The following is a 7004-nucleotide window of genomic DNA, read 5'->3' as shown; positions in this document are numbered from 1 at the left end:
CCACTCCCTCCCTCCCTCCTTCCCTTCCTCTGTTTCTCTCTTCCTCTTTCCTTCCTTTCTTTCTCTTCCTTCCTTCCTTCCTTCCTTCCTTCCTTCCTTCCTTCCTTTCCTTCCTTCCTTCCTTCTTCTTTCTTTCTTTCTTTCTTTCTTTCTTTCTTTCTTTCTTTCTTTCTTTCTTTCTTTCTTTCTTTCTTTCTTCTTTCTTTCTTTCTTTCTTTCTTTCTTTCTTTCTTCTTTCTTTCTTTCTTTCTTTCTTTTCTTTCTTTCCTTCTTTCTTTCTTTGAGATGGAGTTTCCCTCTTGTTGCCCAGGCTGGAGTGCAACGGCGCAATCTTGGCTCACTGCAACCTCTGCCTCCCCAGTTCAAGTGATTCTCCTGCCTCAGCCTCCCAAGTAGCTGGGATTACAGGTGTGTGCCACCACGCCCAGATAACTTTGTTTTTTCTTTCTTTTTTTCGTAGAGATGGGGTTTCACCCTGTTGGACAGGCTGGTTTTGAACTCGTGACCTCAGGTGCTCCATATGCCTCAGCCTCCCAAAGTGCTGGGATTACAGGCATGAGCCACCACGCCCAGCCCAAACTGGTGTTCAAATTGGGGCAGGACTCCAAGATGTCAGAATGTGGAGGTCTTTTCTCTGGAGCCATTCAGCTATCCAGGGAGAAGATGTCACATCTCCTGCTGGCAGTGGGGGTGGAGAGGGATGCGATGAGTGGGTGGACAGAGCTGGGGTGTGCCTGCTGTAAGGGGAGGAAGGGGGTGCATCCTTCCCCTATACAGGCCACTTAGTCCCCCTGTTTTCAGTCCGGTGCCTCATGCACACCTTCTGTAGATTTGGATCTCCCTGTCCTCGGCATCTAGAGTTGTGCAAGACCAAGCCCCTCTGCTTGTTACTTTCCTTGTCTGCGGGGAGCCAGCAGTGATCCCCAGTTCTGCCAAGTCCGTGCCTGCTCCTCTCCCTCTTCCATGTGTGTCTTTTCCCTCATTTTATCCCTTTATGAGTTTATATATTGTGGATTCCTTTATTGCCATTTCAGTGGAGTTTGGAAGGGAGAAGTGAGCAATCTGCTGTGCTTACTCAGAAGTGGGCTACAGTTTAAAAAAGAAATTGGCAGCATTGCTGAAAGATGAAGGGAGGGTTTGGGAAAAGCAATCTGTGTACAAGACCTACTTTTTCATGCATACACGTCCACATGCCTTACATGTGCAGCTCCTGTGAGAGGGGCCAGCCCGTGACATTCCCAGGTGGTGGACACAGGATTAAATGAGCTAATATAAGTAAGATGCTTAGCACAGGGCCTGGCATTGGAGTTCTCAAGGGATAGCAGGGATGATTATTCTGATAGTTTCCGGATGAACTTGACTAAGGGCTCTGGGGATTTAGGGGAATTTCTATTCCTGACGGAGGAAGCAGCTTCTGCAGGCTCCTCCTGGGGAGCCCACCAGCCAGTGGATCTCAGAGCGCTGTGGAGTTGAGAAGGCAATGGGGAAATCCCTCGGTCTTGGCCACTCTGTCACTGTGCGTAATTGGCGTCAATGGGGCATTCCAGTTCAGCCTGGAATGTCCTTGTTTCTTGGCATGAACCTGTCTTTTTGCAAACACAGTCACTTTGTGTCTGTCCCATCAGCCCTCTCCCAAAGGGTTCTTGTACCCAGTCCTGTCCATACACATCGCTTTCAACATTAACGTCACTCTTTAATTTGCAACAAAGAGATATGGGTTCTAGTTCTATCTTTGCCATCAATTGCCTAGAAATAGCTCAAACTTGGGATCTAGATTCGATCTGCCTGGTTTGAATCCTGACTCTGCCGTGGATGAGCCGTGTCCCATCGGCAACCACTCAGTCCTCTACGAGTCTAGGTTTCCTCATCTGTCAAATGAAGTTAATAATAGTCACTAACACATGGAGCTACCATGGGGCTGAAAAAAATAATCCATGTAAAGTGCCCAGCCTGGTACTCAGAGTTCAGAAAAAGCTAGCTACAATGATTACTGTTTCCCGATTTAAATTCTCCGCAAACTTTGTAGCTCCAGGCACAACTGGAGGTGAGGACTCAGGCATATGCAGCTTTTCCAGGGGCTGAGCAGAGGAAATGTGATCGCCTTGATTTTGTTTGTAGCTGCTACTAGACCACATAGCAACTGAGCAACATAGCAACCAATGAAAACACGGCCATTGAGTTCCAAGTCAAGCAACTTACTTTCTCAAAATCATGCCATTCAGACTTTAAACAACAATCTTCCTGAGTAGTTTTCATGTCATAGAGACAAACACTTGACGGTAAAGATGCGATTTCATTTTGTTTCTGCTCAAAGCGGTTCTCATCACAAATGTAAAAACTGGTCACAAATTTGCTCTTCCAAGCCTACTGTTTTCTGAACGAGTTACTATACTGCCCTCTTGCGGAACATACTGATTTCCTGGAGTTCAAGTTCTTGCTTAGATTTTTGTTTTTTCTTTTTGCGATGGAGTCTCGCTCTGTCACCCAGGTTGGAGTGCAGTGGCTTGATCTCAGCTCACTGCAACCTCTGCCTCCCGGGTTCAAGTGATTCCCTTGCCTCAGCCTCTCGAGTAGCTGGGATTACAGGCACCTGCTACCACTCCCGGCTAATTTTTGTATTTTTAGTAGAGACGGGGTTTCGCCATGTTGGCCAGGCTGGTCTTGAACTCCTGGTCTCAGGTGATCGGCTCTCCTTGGCCTCCCAAAGTGCTGGGATTATAGGCGACAGTCATCGGACCCAGGCCATCCTTGCTTAGATTTGCAATAGGAACTCCCATTTTTAATTTATCATTCATAGTATTAGGCTTATCAGAAAGTATGCTTTATCCACATAGTTCACAAAGCTCTTAAAAATTATTATTTCATTTTCAGTTGTTTGAGGTTGGAGGTGTGATGTTCACTGATTCTATCTTCCTACGGTGATTCTGCCTGGTGGGTGTGTCAATCCTGCTCCTCTAGCTTCCCCTGGGTTCAGAGGGCTACTCATAAATTACTTGGCAGCAACTCAGGCATCGTGGGGTGAGCAGGCCACAGACCACAGGCCACAGGCCAACTATTCTTCAGTGTTGTGGTTGGAACTCAAGGAAACTGCTTGAACGCCTCCTTTATGCTAGCCCCAGCCCAGCCTCGCCCCAGCTGGATGTGCTGATGATCCTAAAGAGGATCGGAACATGCCACACCAGAATATGCTGCCCTGGCAGAAGAATACTTTGAGCTGCAGGCAGTGAAGAAACAGCAGACGCAGTAAAAGTTCTCTGCCCTCCCTTATCTGCCTAAATGTAGGACCTAAATTTTGCTTTGAGGAAGATGCCCCTCTGTACCCAGAAGAAAGAGAGTGACTCTTATCACTAGTGACGGGAGCTGCATCCAGAAGAGTCTGCATGGACAAACAAATGGAAGAGAGAAGACTCTTCTCTGTCACTAATTTCTCCCATATATTCCTAGGCACTTTCTCACAGCTTATCACTCCTGGAAGCACAAACATTCTTTTCTTTTTCCAGTCACTTCTCTATAACCTATTAGCCTTCGCTAAAATAGTTTATAATTTCTTAAGTCTAAACATTTATTTGAGTTTTCTACTTATTTTTGTGAAGCTCCTGTGCACATAAAAACATTAACATACTAACATTTGTATACTTTTTCTCGTTAATTTGGGTTTTATCAGTTTAATTTGCAGGCCCCAGGAATCGAACTTAAGAGTGTATGGGATAAATGTTTCCTCCCTCTAATCCCAGGTGTGGAGTTGGTCAGTGGAGGGGCAGGACGTGGGTCAGCAGCGTTCATGCCCGTCTTCAGGCCAACCTGGTTTATCCGCCGAGCTGCCAGGGCCAGTGGTGATGGCGAGCAACGAGGCACTGAATTTCTTCTCCTAAAACACAAAGGGTCCGTTCCGCACACTCGCCGTCACAGTACAAAAAGCTATTCTGTATTAATGAGCAAAGGAAAGCAAAGTGCAAAGACAATTTCACCTCTAAGTCCTGTTTCCTGTGGAAAAGCGAAACCAAAGGGAAGCCCACGGGTAGGACAGAGCGAGCGCCCCTGAAGTTGCAGCGTGTTTTCAACGTCAGTTCTGATTCACAGGTTTGCAGCGGGGCCTGGAATCCATCCTTTAACAAGCTCCCCTGTGGGAGGGGTTCCGAGGCAGAGTGTTGGAGGGCTGCCCGTATTCTGGGAAACACTGGACGGTGTCTGCCAAGATTCAATAGCAGACACTCTTACAATTATCAGGAGGCATGGGCTGTGCCAGATAGTAAAATAAGAATAAATATCATCACATTTTCCGGGGTTTGGCCCAATCAGACTTTGCGTGGCTCACATAAATCCCAGCACATAGGAATTTGCAAACAATAAACACATGTTCAGCATCCTAAACTACACTTTCAAATAAAACATGAAGGAAGTCATGATTTATGCAATTAGCAAGCCCACAATGAACACTGAAGACAATTAGCAGTAATTAACACATCATTTTTGCTATGCAATACTAATTTTAAAATACCTTTCCCAACTCAAGGGATCAGGCAGTTGCTCAAACTCTTCTAGAAGGCCTGACTTACACTAGCATCCATGACCATCTTCCTTTCTTGGAAACTGGACCTTCAGATCTTGTAAGTGTTTGATAATCACAAAGAGCAAAAACAGCTGGGTGTGGTGGCTCACGCCTGTAATCCCAGCACTTCGGAGGCGGACGCGGGCGGATCACAAGGTCGGGAGATTGAGATCATCCTGGCTACCATGGTGAAACCACATCTCTACTAAACACACCACACACACACACACACACACACACACACACACACACAATTAGCCAGGCGTGGTGGCACACACCTGTAGTTTCAGCTACTTGGGAGGCTGAGGCAGGAGAATCGCTTGAACCCAGAAGGCGGAGGTTGCAGTGAGCCAAGATCACGCCACTGCGCTCCAGCCTGGTGACAGAGTGAGGCTTGGTCTCAAAAAACAAATAAATAAAGAGCAAAGATAACTGTGACCTGCAGACAGACTCTGCCATAGGGTGAAATTGTTCTCTGTGAAACTTTATTAATGGAAACTTTGTATGAAAAAAATTGCCCCTCAAGAAAAAAAAAATCAGTCAAAAGCTTTTCGCGGAAGCCCCTGGTATTTGTATGGAGAAATACCATCCACGTGAAACATATATTTTACACTTTCTTGCTCATTAATTCAAAAATAGGTTACTGAGCGCCTATTTTGTTCCAGGTACCCTTCTCAGAATTGGCCTGGTACCTTAGAGCAATCGTCAGCGAACATAATCTATACTGATTATATATTATATACTTCCCTACTGATTAATAGAACCAATGGAATAGTTAATTTCAAAAGACATGATTTTCCTGGGCATCGTTTTAGCAGAGGTTCTGTTTCCTTTTCTTTCATGCATAGAAAACATGGTTTTCTCCTAACGCAGGGGGCGGGGATGCTTTTTCTGGCCAGGACAAAACTGCTTTCTCTTTGTCCATGAACTCAAGGACCAAAATTATTTTAGCAACAGTAGGACAGGTGGCAAACGTGTTCTCGTGCCCTCTTTTCTGCCACTAGAACGTTCAGGCAACTAGAAAGTTGTCCCGTAAGTTGTATACCTTACATAAGGAGGCAGTGGAGAGAGATCCAAAAATTCCCAATTAAAAAACATGCAAATGGCTCATGCTCGTAATCCCAGCACTTTGGGAGAACGAAACGGGAGGATCGCTTGAGCCCAGGAGGTCTAGGCTGCAGTGAGCTGTGATGGTACCACTGCACTCAACCTGGGCAACAGAGGAAGCCTCTGTCTCAATTAAAACAAAACATGTAAAAGTCAGTGTGTTTTGATGTCTTTCTTCAAACCCCTTATCAGAATTCATGCTGTTTTCATTTACGTTAGATGCTTGAGACAGTTTTCAAGGGAAATATTATTTTTAAAGTCTGAAATCCAAAATTGCTTTCAAGGTGAATAAAAGGATCTTTTAAAAGATGGAAATGATTTTATTTCTGTGACGATCACTGAGTCTAAATTCTTCATTCTCTATCAGGAAATCATCTAAGACTTAAACAGAGGTGAAAAATACACACATTTTTAAGTCTGTGATTAAGGGAAAATATTTCATGAGATGAGAACTGGAAATAGGCTGGGCACACTGGCTCATGCCTGTAATCCCAGCGCTTTGGGAGGCCAAGGTGGGTGTATCTTCTGAGTTCATGGGTTCGAGACCAGCCGGGCCAACAAGGTGAAACCCTGTCTCTATTAAAAATACCAAAATTAGCCAGGCATGGTGGTGGATGCCTGTAATCACAGAGGCTGAAGCAGGAGAATTGCTTGAATTCAGGAGGCAGAGATTACAGTGGACCAAGATCGTACCACTGCACTCCAACTTGGGCGATAGAGTGAGACTCTGTCTCAAAAAAAAGAAGAACTGGATATAAATGGAAATATGTTAATGACAAGTGACCAAATAGGAAATTTCATCAGAGAAATAGAATCTTCTAAAACATAACCAAATGGTTGCATTCTAGAACTAAAAATATACTATATCAGAAATATAAAATTCACTGGATGGGCTTACAGCAGAATGAAAATAGCAAAAAGAAAAAAAAAAGTCAGTGAACTTGAAGATAAAAACATAGAGCTCATCCAATTTGAGGAACACAGAGAGAAAGGATTAGAAAACAACAATGAGACATATGTGGACCAAATGAATGCCTTTCAGAGGGAAAAAGGAGCCAGAGGGGTAGGAGTGGGAGGGAGACTTACTTCTCACTGTGTTCCCTTTTATGTTATTTAAAATTTTAATCATCGCATGTAATACCTATTTATTTTATTTATTTATTTATTTATTTATTTATTTATTTATTTATTTATTTTTTGAGACGGAGTTTCGCCCTTGTTACCCAGGCTGGAGTGCGATGGCGTGATCTCGGCTCACCGCAACCTCCGCCTCCTGGGTTCAGGCAATTCTCCTGCCTCAGCCTCCTGAGTAGCTGGGATTACAGGCACGCACCACCATGCCCAGCTA

This window comes from Cebus imitator, unplaced genomic scaffold (assembly GCF_001604975.1).
Source record: "Cebus imitator isolate Cc_AM_T3 unplaced genomic scaffold, Cebus_imitator-1.0 Scaffold464, whole genome shotgun sequence".
Lineage (NCBI taxonomy): Eukaryota > Metazoa > Chordata > Mammalia > Primates > Cebidae > Cebus > Cebus imitator.
This window is presented reverse-complemented; position numbering follows the sequence as displayed.